This window comes from Saimiri boliviensis, chromosome 1, assembly GCF_048565385.1.
Source record: "Saimiri boliviensis isolate mSaiBol1 chromosome 1, mSaiBol1.pri, whole genome shotgun sequence".
Lineage (NCBI taxonomy): Eukaryota > Metazoa > Chordata > Mammalia > Primates > Cebidae > Saimiri > Saimiri boliviensis.
In genome coordinates, this window is record NC_133449.1 from 182,415,704 (window position 1) to 182,428,689 (window position 12,986).

A 12,986-nucleotide genomic window follows, 5' to 3' on the forward strand; every position below is an offset into this window, starting at 1 on the left:
AGAGTCACAGTTCTGTACATCAGAAACTTTATATTGTAAATATTGGAGATGAATGTGCCATAGAGGAAGTTTATTATGAGACATTTTGTGTAATGGAATGGGTATGGCAAGAATGGGTATGGCAGGGGTTGTAATCAAGGTTATTAGCCAGAACTGGGGTCTCATCTGAAGACACAACTGGGGAAGGAGCCACTTATGTGACCACATGGCTGATGGTAAAAATCATTTCCTCATGGGCTGTTTACCCTTCCTTCCTGGCTCTTGGCCAGGGGCTATCTTCAGTTCTTTGTCAGGGAGGGTCTCTGCAACATGGCAGGTTGTTTCATCAAAGCATGCAAACTAAGAAGGCAAAAGAGAGAATCTTCTAACAAGAATAGAAGTCATGAGACTTTATCATCTAATAATGGAAACAATGTTCCATTCCCCTTTCCATATTAGGCTGGGCATACAAAGAAGCAAATCACAGGGCTGATTGATACTCAAGGGTAGGAGGCTACAGAAGGTTATGAATGTCAGGTGCCTAAGGTCCTTGGGCACCATCTTAGAGGTTTCCACCACACTAATGCACTTGAAAATGATGTAGAAAATGTCAAATATATTAAAAAGATAAAACTATAGTTTCTGGCAAAATAACAAGAAAAAATAATGTCTAAGGGCCATCTTAAAAACCTCACCTTAAAATATTTTTTAAATCTCAAAAGAGAAATAAAGATGTAAAATAGTATATCGAAAGAAATGCAAATTAAAACAATATATCATTTTCATGTGTCAAATTGGAACATGTTAAACATTTAGTTGATAATATCTATTGTTGGCAAGGGCAAACAGGTACTTTATAATCTACTTATGTGGTCAAACAGTTTTGAGGGAAATCTGGAAATATCAACATTTCCATACCCTTTGACTTACCAATATTACTTTTAGATATTTATTTTCCCAGCAATAATTAAGCCAAAGTTCAAAAATTGATGCACAAGAATGTTCATTTAAGTGATATGTATACTGTTAGAAAAATTGGGAATTATTTAGTAGTATGTCAGGAAAGATTGGCCAAATAAAATGTATGACAACTACAAAATAAAATATAGCTATTAAAAATTATTATTCATATTTATTATTATGAAAATATATCTATGATATATTTTTAAATGAAAAGAGCAAACTCTCTATATAGAACTGCATTATCTATATAGAACTGGATGTGTATATGCTGATGTGTTGACACCCATAGGTGCAGAGGAAAATATGTGAAAGGATATCTATCAAAATATTGAGAGTGATTATCTTTAACTTGTAGGTAATGAATAACCTTTATTTCCTTATACCATCTGTATTTTCCAATTTATCTTGAGCATATTCACATTTCATAATATTAAAAAGCAATAAGACTATTTCCAGAATAATATCTAAAATTATTTTCTCCTAGACCCTTATATGGGAATGTTTCAAGCTTTCATTACTGTATCTGTGAACTGGAACAATATAGCATCATAAGATATTTTCAAGTTAAATATATTTTTGTCTTCTGTTGATAAATGGATACGTTCCAACTCTTCTTGGCAAACTACATTTACTTAAAAAAAACTCTTCAGAATTCCATATACACACAAATATTATCAGTCATCATGGAACTGGAAATTAACTGTCAGATTTCTTCTTAACCTGGCTATTCTGGAAGAATAATCCACTGAGAGGCCAGTATTGAAGATTTTGATTAGTGAAATAAGGAAATAAATTTCTGGCAGCCATATATAATTATTCACTTATTATGTATTATTTACACCCTCATTTTGGAGCATCCACTAGGTTCGAGGCATTGGGTTAAGTGCTAGCAATGCAACAGTAAATCAGAAAGAGTCCTTGCCTCTCTTGCAGCCTAATAAAGACAAATCAAGGAACTTCACTGCTGAAGATGTCTCAGAGACCACAGTCCAGAATTCCCCAACCCCCAATTCATGAATCAGAGAAGCAGATTTTTATACATTTTTCTTTATCTATATTGATTGATAGCAGACCCAAATTCATTTCTCTCGACTATTCTGTTGCAGGCAGGATTCTATGAAAGCCCCCACAATCTTTCCCACTGCTGTTACTCCCATGATTTCATTATATAATACTGCAAAAAAGGATATTACAGACATAATGAAGGTTACTAATCCATTAAGATGGAAAAATCATCTGGCTCACCTAACCTAATTATTTGAGCCCCTTAAAAGCAGAGAGTTTTCTATGGACAGTAACAGACGAGAAAGAACATTCAAAATGTGAAAGAAATTGATGTAAGGGAGGCTCTCTGTTGCTGGGATAGAGAGGGCTATGAGGGAAGGACCTGAGGACATTCCCTAGGAGCTGAAAGCAGTCCCCTGATGACAGCCAGCAAGAAAGTGGGGGCTACGAGCTGACAACTTGATTTCAGCCTTCACCAGAAAACTCTGGTCATCCCAAACTTCTGGCCTACCAAACTGAGAGCTACCAAATTTGGTAATGCAGCAATAGAAAAGTAATGCACATTGTTTTTTCTCTGTATGTCTTTCCTGGGGACTACTTAGCATGCTACAGTACAACTGGAGCTGAGATTCATGGATTTCAGCTACTTTCTTTATGTCCCAAGGTGGAAATTGAAGTCCAAAATTTCTAGTTATATTGGCCTTTTTTTGTCTGTTTCAGTTAATTGATTTATTTTTTATTTTGAAACAATCTCAAACTTCTAGAAAGCTTGGAAGGATAGTACACATATTTTTTTTTTCAGGAACCATTCGGGTGCACACATTGGTGACATGATATAATGTCACCTCCAAATACTTCAGTGCAATGCATTTTTTTTTCTCAACAAGGGCATTCCCCTACATACTTACAATACAACCATCAAAATCAGGAACTTAAGGTCACTATAGCTCTCGGAACTCAGTCAGCTTTCACAAAGTATCCAAATAATTTCCTTTACATCCAAAGCTCCATTTTGGAGTCACGTGTTGTGTTTGGTTAGTCTCCTTCAACTCGAAACAGTTTATTATAGAATCGCTTAACTTTCAGGACCTTGAAACTTGAAGATTACAAGCCAATTATTCTGGAAAATGTCCTTCAATTTGGATTGTTCTGATTTTCCTTCATGATAGTCATATACTTTTGTAGGAATGTTAGAGAAATAATCTGTGTTCTTCTCACTACTATAAAATGGCACATAATTTTATTTTGTACCAATACTAATGATGTTAACTTTGATCACTTAAGGTGGTGTCTGCCAAGTTCTCCACTGTAAAGTATTATTTTTTGCTGTGTAATTAACAAATATTTGTGGGAAAGTAATTTCAGACTATGTGAATATCTTGTTATCAAATTTTTTATTTATTCATGCCTAATAATTTGATCAACACAGACTCATGGTTTATTATTTTATTCCATGTTTTATGATCTGTTGTTACCATTTATTTTGGTACTCAAATTGTCAGAAATTTGGTCAAAAGGAGCCTCTTGGAGTTGCTTCAGTGTTATTTTGACAAGTTCCAAGTCCCTTTCTTCTTTCAGCACTTTCTTACTTTCTGATACATCAAGATGTCCTGGAAAAAGGTAGCCTTTTCTCTGAGAAATACTGTCTCTTTTTAATAAAAAGTGATATTTAGAAACCAAGATCTCGACACTGAGTTCACTCATTGCTTTTAGGATGTTGTTATCCCTAGGAACACTGGGTTTAGTATCTCCAAAACACTGTGCTCTCTGCTTCCCCATGACTTTTTTACACGCTGTTCCGTCCACATGATTGTCCTTTCTTCTTCACATAGTGAACTCTTCCTACTCTTTCTTTAGATCAAGGCTTAAAATCCTGCTTCTTCAAGGAAACTTTCCCTGGATGCCTAGATTGGTTGAACTCTACACTCATAGTGTCATGTTCTTTTCAATCTGGAATATAGCCATTATTTGGAAACATATACCTCCTCCTCATTAGACTAATAAACTTTGAAAGACAAAATCTGATTTTGATCAACATTGTATCACTAGTGCCTAGCACAACTCCTAACACATAGTAGTTCTCAACAAATATTTATGGAAATAATTAATGTGTGAGACAGTGAATGAGTGAATGATTGAAACCAGAACTAGACCCCAGTGCTTTCCTGGCTATTCCTCAGTGGACACTTAGAACTTAAAAGGGCAGAGCTCACTGAAATATATTCTCTAAATTCTTAGACATATGGCACAATTTAATTCTTTCTAACAGAACCCTGAATTTTTGCACACTGGATCAAATAATTTTCCACATTATTTTTGAATTTAATTCTTCTTGAAATGGATTCAGACAAAAGTGGAAAACCGGCTACCCTCTGAGAAGGTCATTGTGTTTGCCACTATTGAGTTAATCACTTGGGCTTATTCTCCATTAGATTTATTATATTCTGCACAACTTAGCTAAGTTGCAAGAAAATAAAAAGCTACAGAAGAATATTTAATTTGATTGCATAATACTAAATCTTCACCACCTCCTGGGTCCCTAATTAAATCTTTTTTTTTACACAGTACCTTGTTTTTGAATATGGGCAGTTCTGAAAGTCTCAGGAAGGGAATTTATGATACAGGAAATCCAGAAACTCACTTTGAGACAATGTGGACTTCTAATAGTTCCACCATTGTCTCTACCGGAAGGCCAAACATACAATTGTCTTCTTAACTTGATGCTTTTATGGTTTTGCTCCTGGTTTTGAATCAGACCTAGACTCAACAAAGACCCACCTATGGTTTCTGCCTGTCCCCAGCTGTAACTCCAATAACTGTGCTTTGGCATTATGTCAGACCTTTTGGCATCATTTGAAGCATTTGATTATTGAATTCTGTTGACTTGCTAGAAAGAAAGTGGGGTCAGAAGGGCAGGCCTAAAATAATTATACTTCTTTCAGTCCTGAGAGATACATTAGGAGAGTTTTCTCATTTTACTGTTTCTGACATGGACTTCTGAGACACTTGGTATTTTTTCTTCCTTTCATCGTATGCACTGTTTATTATAAAAACAGAGAATCTCTCAGCAACTTACACACTGAAAAATTGTTATTCAAGATTTCTCCTTTTGCCTGACTTGCACTGTGGTGTTCTTTATTCTAAGGTATCTGGCAAAAGTGAACCTATTTTTTTCAACCTGGTTGAACCTGGTTTGAAAAAACTGCTGGTAGTTCTAAAAAAAAACATGAGAAATGAAGAACAGCACATGTGAGCTAGGAATCTCTCTTTTGTTCTTGTGAGGCTACAGTGAAACAAAGATTCTTAGCCATACTGAGGCTCTTGTAACTTGTTCAATACTTCACACCAGAGTCTATAATAATTATAAATTCCAGAAAAATTCCTCGATTCTTCAGCTTCTTTTCAGTGGCATATTTTCCTCATTCACTAAGTTATGTTTCAGGTGGTTTAGCATTTGATTATGACTCATTTAATGTGATTTTTCAAAAGAACATTTGTTATTGCATCACATTGCAAAAATAATAGAAATGGATGCAATTCATGGATGTGATTCAATTAACTAGGACTTTTCCCCTACACTGAGAAAATGATAACGGGGGCTTTACTAAGCAAACTAAAATATCCTAACCAAGACAACTCAGTATTCAAAGAATCAGAGCAAGCTTACAAAAGTCTCCTGTAATGAGAAGCCTGTCTGAAAATACAATTTTCAGCTTTGAAGTGAATAAATGCTGAGCTGCTAGACTCTACCACTTTCTACGCAGAAATGCACCTTAATTGTTGTATCACTTCTGAATTTTGGAAGGAAAATTGGCCATGTGTGTGCCATTTCTAGCGAAGGGAAAAAAAGGTAATTGGGTTTCTGTATACCATGCCTTCAGTAATGGTCTGGAAGATGGAACTGCAAAAGGCTCTTTTTTTGTTCTAGGACTATATTTCATTTGTCAAAATGAATGCAGGATATCAGATCATTCCTAATACTAATGTTCTCCCAGTTGAGCAGAGCACCGCTCTGTACCAGGCATTAGCAAAGCAGAGCACGCTGACTAGAAGAGACTTGCTGGTGATATTTTAGCCTAGTCAAGTGATGGCCTCTGACCACAAAGAACATTGGCTGGGGCTCTTTCAAATTATCCAAGGGATTTTCAGGTATCTAGTCTATTTTTCTGTAAAGAAATCCTCTTTAACATCCCACCAAAAGCTACTTAACTTAAAATAATATCCTACAAATACCATATTACTGGGAGGAATATAAAATACCACTTTATCTACTGGGGCAGCTGAGTAGGGGTGATGTTATTATGGCAAATGTGTACATTTCTGGCGTAAATATTTACTTAGCTCTGCTTGTCAACAGCTGAGTCATTTCTCTGTTCTCCCACTTGGAGTCATTTGATACCCAGTTAGGATCACCTCCCTTGGAGGCTGCAGTGTTTATCTTCCAAGTGCTAATATTAAAATATAGTTCTTGATTCAGGGGACGGCAAGCCAGGGGATTTCTGAGCATCATTCCTTGTCTTATTGAGTCTTCCATAGCGACAGCCACCTTTAAAGAATATAAATCATTGAGCTACCTGTTTCACTAAAAACCACAGGTACCTTCTCTGACAGAAGTGAAAATCTATTTTAAATCATATTTAAAATCTAAATTTAAAAGTATTCATATATTTAGAAAATTTTAATTGTTCTAGCTTTTAAACATGTTCATGAAAAAAATTTTTGAACTGTTTAGAAAAAGGGAATAATTTAGGAAGTCTACAAAATGTCTGAAAAAATTAGTTCAGTTAAGGTACTTTCTTACATAGAAAATTAAATCACTCTGTAGAATTAGAAACTAGAATTTGCTTGCTCTTTTAGGGTGGAAACCATACCTAGCAGTTAGTAAATTGTTAGCAATTATTTGTTGAATAAATGACTAGATGGAATATTAACAAAATCAGGATTGTATTAGATAAAAAGTATAATTAAATAATAGTACAATTATTTAATTCTTTAAGTGCTAGGTAACATGATTTTGACTTATCCAGTGGAATTTTTGGTGGATTTATCTTCACCTACAAGAAAGGCATCTTGGGAAATTATTGGGATGATTGGTATAAATAATGTATAAAATTGTTCCTCGGATCTTTATATTCACGCTGTCTTGGTCATTTTCCTTTTTCAAAACATAGTTTCAGAGCCATCCTTTGTGAAGAGAACTTCAAAATGTCAAGGAGAATTCACTGTCTACAGAATGGGTGAGTAGAGTCACTTGGCAGGTGACAACCCAATGTCCAAAACCAAGGAACACTAAACTGGGAATTTTTTAACTGTCTCCTACAAGAAGGAATAAGGGGATTTCATTACTTGCAATAAGTACAGAGAACAACATGGATAGCTCCCAAAGCAGTGCCTCCCCAAGCTAAGGGCTGGGTCAGATTTTATAAGCATAGGGTAATGAGGTATGATCTGACTGGATCTTGGAATAGGGTGATGTTCAATTGTCAGGGGGATAATTCAAGATATCAATTCATTTTTTATTTCTTCTTCTTGCGCCCATTCCATGATGGGTCTTACATTCACCTATAAGAAGTGATCTGTTGGTTAGGAATGGCTAAGAAATATGTTTCAAGTATGAGCTTATTCTTCAGACAATTCTTGTACTACAGCCCACTTCCTGGCCTATACTCTTAACATTCATGTCTTCTTGGTAAAATTACTGTATTAGTCTGTTTTCACACTACTGATAAAGACATACCTGAGACTGGGCAATTTACAAAAGAAAAATGTTTAATTGGACTCACAGTTTACGTGGCTGGAGAAGCCTCACAGTCATGGTGGAAGGCAGGGGGGAGCAAGTCACATCTTATATGGATGGCAGCAGGCAAAGAGAGAGCTTGTGCAGGGAAACTCCCATTTTTAAAACCATCAGATCTCATGAGACTCATTCACTATCACGAGAACAGTGCAGGAAAGACCTGCCCTCATAATTCAGTCACCTGCCACTGGTTCCTCTCATGACATGTGAGAATTATAGGAGTTATAATTCAAGATGAGATTTAGGTGGGGACACAGCCAAACCATATCAACTACCAAAGCTTTTGAAAAAACATTTTATTTTGAATACTGTCACACTTACAAAAAAGTTATACAAATATTGTTGGACTATGCCTGTATACCTTTCACTGAACTATCCCAAATTACTGTATTATTAAGCAAATCTACATATTTTCTTTTTGAATTTTGCTAGTTTCCCCCTAATGTCTATTTTCAGTTCTAGAATCCAATGGAGGAGGTCATATTGCATTCTGCTGTCATTCTCCTTTGACTCCTGTAATCTGGGATGGTTCCTCAGACTTTGTCTTTCATAACCTTGACTCTTTTGAAGTGTATTGTTTGGTTGTTTTGCAAAAGGTTTCTCAATTTGGATTTTTCTGATGTTTCCACATGATTAAATTCAGTTGTGTAATTTTAGCAAAAATACCAAAGATCAGACAGACATGTCCTCATCGGTGTGTTATATCATTAGGTACATGATGCCAATGTGTCTTATTACTGATGATGTCAGCAATAAGATGAGCATTTGGCTAAGATAGCATCTTCTCCACTATGGATTCTGTATCTCACACATTATTGCTGATTTGTGGATTCATCTCATAGGTGTGAGACAGTGACTTAGATTGCAAAGCCTCTATCTTTCTCTAGTTCTGCATTCACCTTTGCCAACTCTGGGCCACGTGTGTGTTAGCTTTGTAATGAAGAATTCTGACTTCAGTATGGGTATACCACTCATATGAACAAGGTAAGAGATAAAAAGAACCAACAATCATTTCATTCCTGTTTCTGCTTGTGGGTTCCAGGTTTATTTTTTTGTCTCTTCTCTTGCCCCCAGTCTTATGCACATCAAATTCTAGTCACAGACATGCAGACAACAACATTACAGAGACTGATTAGCTAGTTCCCACAATTGCTTATGGTCAAATTATTTATTTACATTATGCTTCTATGACTGATTCCAAAGTTTTGTACTAACAAGTGGATGCTATTATAATACCTAAAAATGCAGGAGTGTCTTTAGAACTGGTTGATAAAAGATAAAAGATATTTTGAAAAAAAAAAGTATCAGAAAAAGCCTAAACTTCCTTGAATAAACTAATATAAATCTGGACTTTGAGAATGCTGCTGGCAAGGGGTCCGAAGGAAACCAGGAAAATGTTAAGACTGGATGAGACTGAAATAAGAGAGCTCTTTTGTCATGCAGCAGCAGAAAACCTAGCACACCTGTAATAACTTGGAAAGTAAAAAAATGTGCCTAACAAGCTGGGTGATCTAACTAAGAAAATTTTCAAGCAAAATATTGAAGCTGCCGCCTGGTTTCTTCTGCTGTTTATAGTAAAATGCAAAAAGAGAGAAATAAATTAAGGAAAGAACTGTTAAACAAAAAAGAGCTAGGACTTGATGACTTTAAAAGTTCTCAGCCTCCTCAAACAGCAAACAATGCTAGGAAATGGCTTTCAAGCAAAGAATCAAATTTGGAGCACTACCTGGAAAACACGATCTGGAGATGAAGATGAAGATTTGACTGCAAGGTCTTTTCTTAAGACCTTAGAAAGGCAGTGCCTCAGAGAACTATTCAGTCACACAAAAGGCCCTTTAAGATTAAAGATGTGCCACTGCCACCTTGGGTTGAAAAGGACAGGCAGTACAAAGAGGAAGCTGGAGCCCTAAAAGGTCAGAAAGTAGGCCAGGAAACTACTCATATGAAAACATGTGACATCTTTCATGAAAAAGGGAGGGTGATCCAGCAGGCAGAACCAAGAGCCTCGTTATAGACCAAAGCATTTCCCCCAAAATTCATATGTGGAAGCCCTAACCTCATATGACATGGTATCAGAGATAGGGCTTTAGAAAGACACTTAATTTTAAATAAGCTCATAAGGGTGGAGCCCTGATTGGATAAGACAGGGGTCCTTATAAAAAGAAGAGAAACTAGACTTCTCCCCCGCCTCCGTTTCTCTGCACATACACAGAGGAAAGACCGTGTGAGGACACAGGGAGGAGGCAGCCCTCTGAAAGCCAAGAGGAAAGGCTTCCTTGCTTATACCTTGATCTTGGACTTCTGGCCTCCAGAAGTGTGAGAAAACAATTTTCTGTTATTTATAAGGCACCCAGGTAGTGGTATTTTGATAGCAGCCTAGTCTGACTAGTCTAATCCCAGAGGGCAGAACCAACAGCCAGAGAGAATTACTGGTAGGCCTTAATACCTAATTAAGGAATTTTCAACGTTTGTCCACTTAGATTTCAGAATTGTTATGAGTTAAAACGCACACTCTGAATGAAGAGACCCCCAAACAGGCTTTGTGTGAGCAACGAGGCTGTTTATTCACCCAGGTGAGAGTGGTCTGAGCCCAAAAAGAGAGTCAGTGGAGGGCAGTGGGATCGGAGTTGGTTTTACAGGTTTCGGGTAGGCAGTGAAAAGTTACAGAAGTTACAGTTTAGGGTGGTTTTTGCAAGCTGGGAGGGAGTCCTAGGGTCTGGAGTCACCAGGTTGACCAAGGTCAGTTATAAAGTCCATTTGCCTTATCAATTGAGGTGGGAATAAGGAACAATAGAGAATGTCTCAAAGTTAATTAGGTGCCACAGGGGTTGATCATTCTTCACTTCTGTGGTTTTCCAGTTACTTCAAACTGTTTCCAGGAACTCATCTGGAGTGTCCATGCAGGTCACAGAGATTACCATGGTGTAGTCCACGGCACTGTCAGTTGGCCTAAAAGACCTTACATTATGGATCAGAGACTCCTTCGTGTCCCCCACATTTTTCCTGTTCTTGAAGGAATATTTATAGTTTTTATTCTATCCCTGTTCCACCACTGTATTTTGATGTGTGAGAAGCAGAGAACCTGGATTTTTTTTTTTTTTGAAAGTCTCACTCTATCGCCCAAGCTAGAGTACAATGGTGTGATCTCTGCTCACTGCAACCTCTGCCTCCCAGGTTCAAGTGATTCTCCTGCCTCATTATCCCGAGTAGCTGGAGTTGCAGGCACCTGCCACCACGCCCAGCTAATTTTTGTATTTTTAGTAGAGACGGGATTTCACCAGGTTGGGCATACTGGTCTCGAACTCCTGACCTCAGGTGATTCACCTGCCTTGGCCTCCCAAAGTGCTGGAATTACCTGGCCCCAAATGATACCCTTCTCCTAACTTCAAACTTTCTGTTTCCAGAAACTCACCTGAAGTGTCCACGCAGGTCATACTATTGACATACTTCTGAAAAATAGAATATAGAGGAAGCAATGGTATGTCATTTGAGATTAGATTACGAAGAGACCCTGGCTTCTACCTGGAGATGCTCCCCAAATCACTCTTTAAGGGAAACCTCTTCCATGTTGTAGAGTTTCCCTGTGGAGAGAACCATGTGGACAAGAAATGGATGTCTTTGGCTAACAGCCAGTAAGGACCCGAGACCTGCCAAGAGTTACATAAATGTGTTTCTGGAAGAGGATATTCATCTAGCCCAGCCTTGTATGATTGAAGATCCAGCCAACAACTTCATGGCACCCTTGCAAAGCATCTTGATCCTGAGAAATGCACTTAAACTTTGCCCAGATTCCTGACCCACAACTTTGGGATAATGAATGTCTGATGTTTTTAGCCACTAAGTTTTGTTAATTTTTGTGTGCACTAGAAGGTAATAAATACATTTGTTATAATGGCATCTCTCCTTACAATTTTTTTCAATGTATCCTTAAGTTTACCTCCCTTCCAATATTTGCTTTTACCCTGAGTTTTAGGCTATTAATCTCTTAGATCGGATTATAGTAATTATCTACATAATTATATATTATAATTATTGCTTATATAATGTATACTATAATCTATATATTATTATATAGATTAACTATTATAATACATAGTAGAAAAAGATTAGCTTGTTATTATAGGGTATTTTAAATATATACAAAAGTAAAGTAAACAAATATAATAGACTCCCATGTCCCTATCACCCACTTTCAACACTTAATGGTCAATATTGATATAACACATTATTGACACAACAACCCATAGTCAATATCATTTCATCTCTACCTTTACTCACTCCTCTCTCTCAGATTATTTTCAAGCAAGTCCCAGACACATCATTTATTCTATAAAATTTTTAATGCGTATCCCTCTTTAGAAAAACATTTTAAGGTTATGAGTCAACCGTAGAAATTATATCAAGGGGTAGTCTGGCCACAGAGATAAGCCCTTCAGAGCAAAGCCAAGTATAGTCATTCATGTTAATATTCTTCTACTCAGGATATGAATAAACTATTTGAAAATGTTAAGACTGTATGAGACTGGAGTAAGAGAGCTCTTTGTCATGGACAGGAATTTTGGATTAGAGATTAGCAAGCTGAAGAGAGAGGGAAAACAGTTGAAGGAAGACAGGGAAATCCAGCAGCATGGCAATAGGCTAAAGCCAAAGTGAAATGTATAACCAATGATGATTAACCACAGTGAGAATGATCAAGTGACCTTTAACACCAAGGCTGTCTAACACTGAAGGTTAGATTATATCAAATATGTTGGATATTTTATATATTTCTCATTTAGTCCCCCAAGGCCTTCAGGAAAATCTGCTATGTACATATCCTATACTCAGAGGACTTTAGTAGTAAACAGTTTGGACGGTGTAAAGCAGAGTGAAATATGGCCTTACAGATTGGAAGTGAAAGGCTGAGAAGAACTTAATAATTCAATAGAGCAAGAACTAGAAATCAGAGTGATCAGAAAAAATGCAAGTGACATACCCTCATTAATCAAACCCAACAGGAATTAATGTAGCTATGGAAAAATATGCTAGGTTTCCAATAATACGTGGGAAGACAATTCAATAGATTTTTTTTTTTTTTTTTTTTTTTTTTTTTTTTTGCTTAAACACTGAAGGAAAAGTGACTCTAGGAATCTAGAGAATATGTCATTACTCCAAGAGGCTGCCATTTTGGTTGCACACACAGGCACACAGACTCACCTACAAATGTACCTCCTGGTGATGAAATCAAGAACAATCCTAGTAC

General features: G+C 36.7%; 1 long non-coding RNA gene across 2 annotated transcripts; it reads left to right on the forward strand.

Moving 5' to 3' along the window:
* The first annotated feature begins 6,434 nt into the window (after positions 1 to 6,434).
* Positions 6,435 to 11,635, forward strand: LOC120367180 (uncharacterized). Of its 2 annotated transcripts, XR_012515601.1 has the most exons (4): positions 6,435 to 6,542; positions 7,119 to 7,184; positions 8,632 to 8,728; positions 11,149 to 11,635. It is a non-coding gene; the product is annotated as an uncharacterized LOC120367180 (long non-coding RNA). The 2 variants fall into 2 exon arrangements; XR_005582057.2 differs by lacking the exon at positions 8,632 to 8,728.
* Positions 11,636 to 12,986: the final 1,351 nt, after the last annotated feature.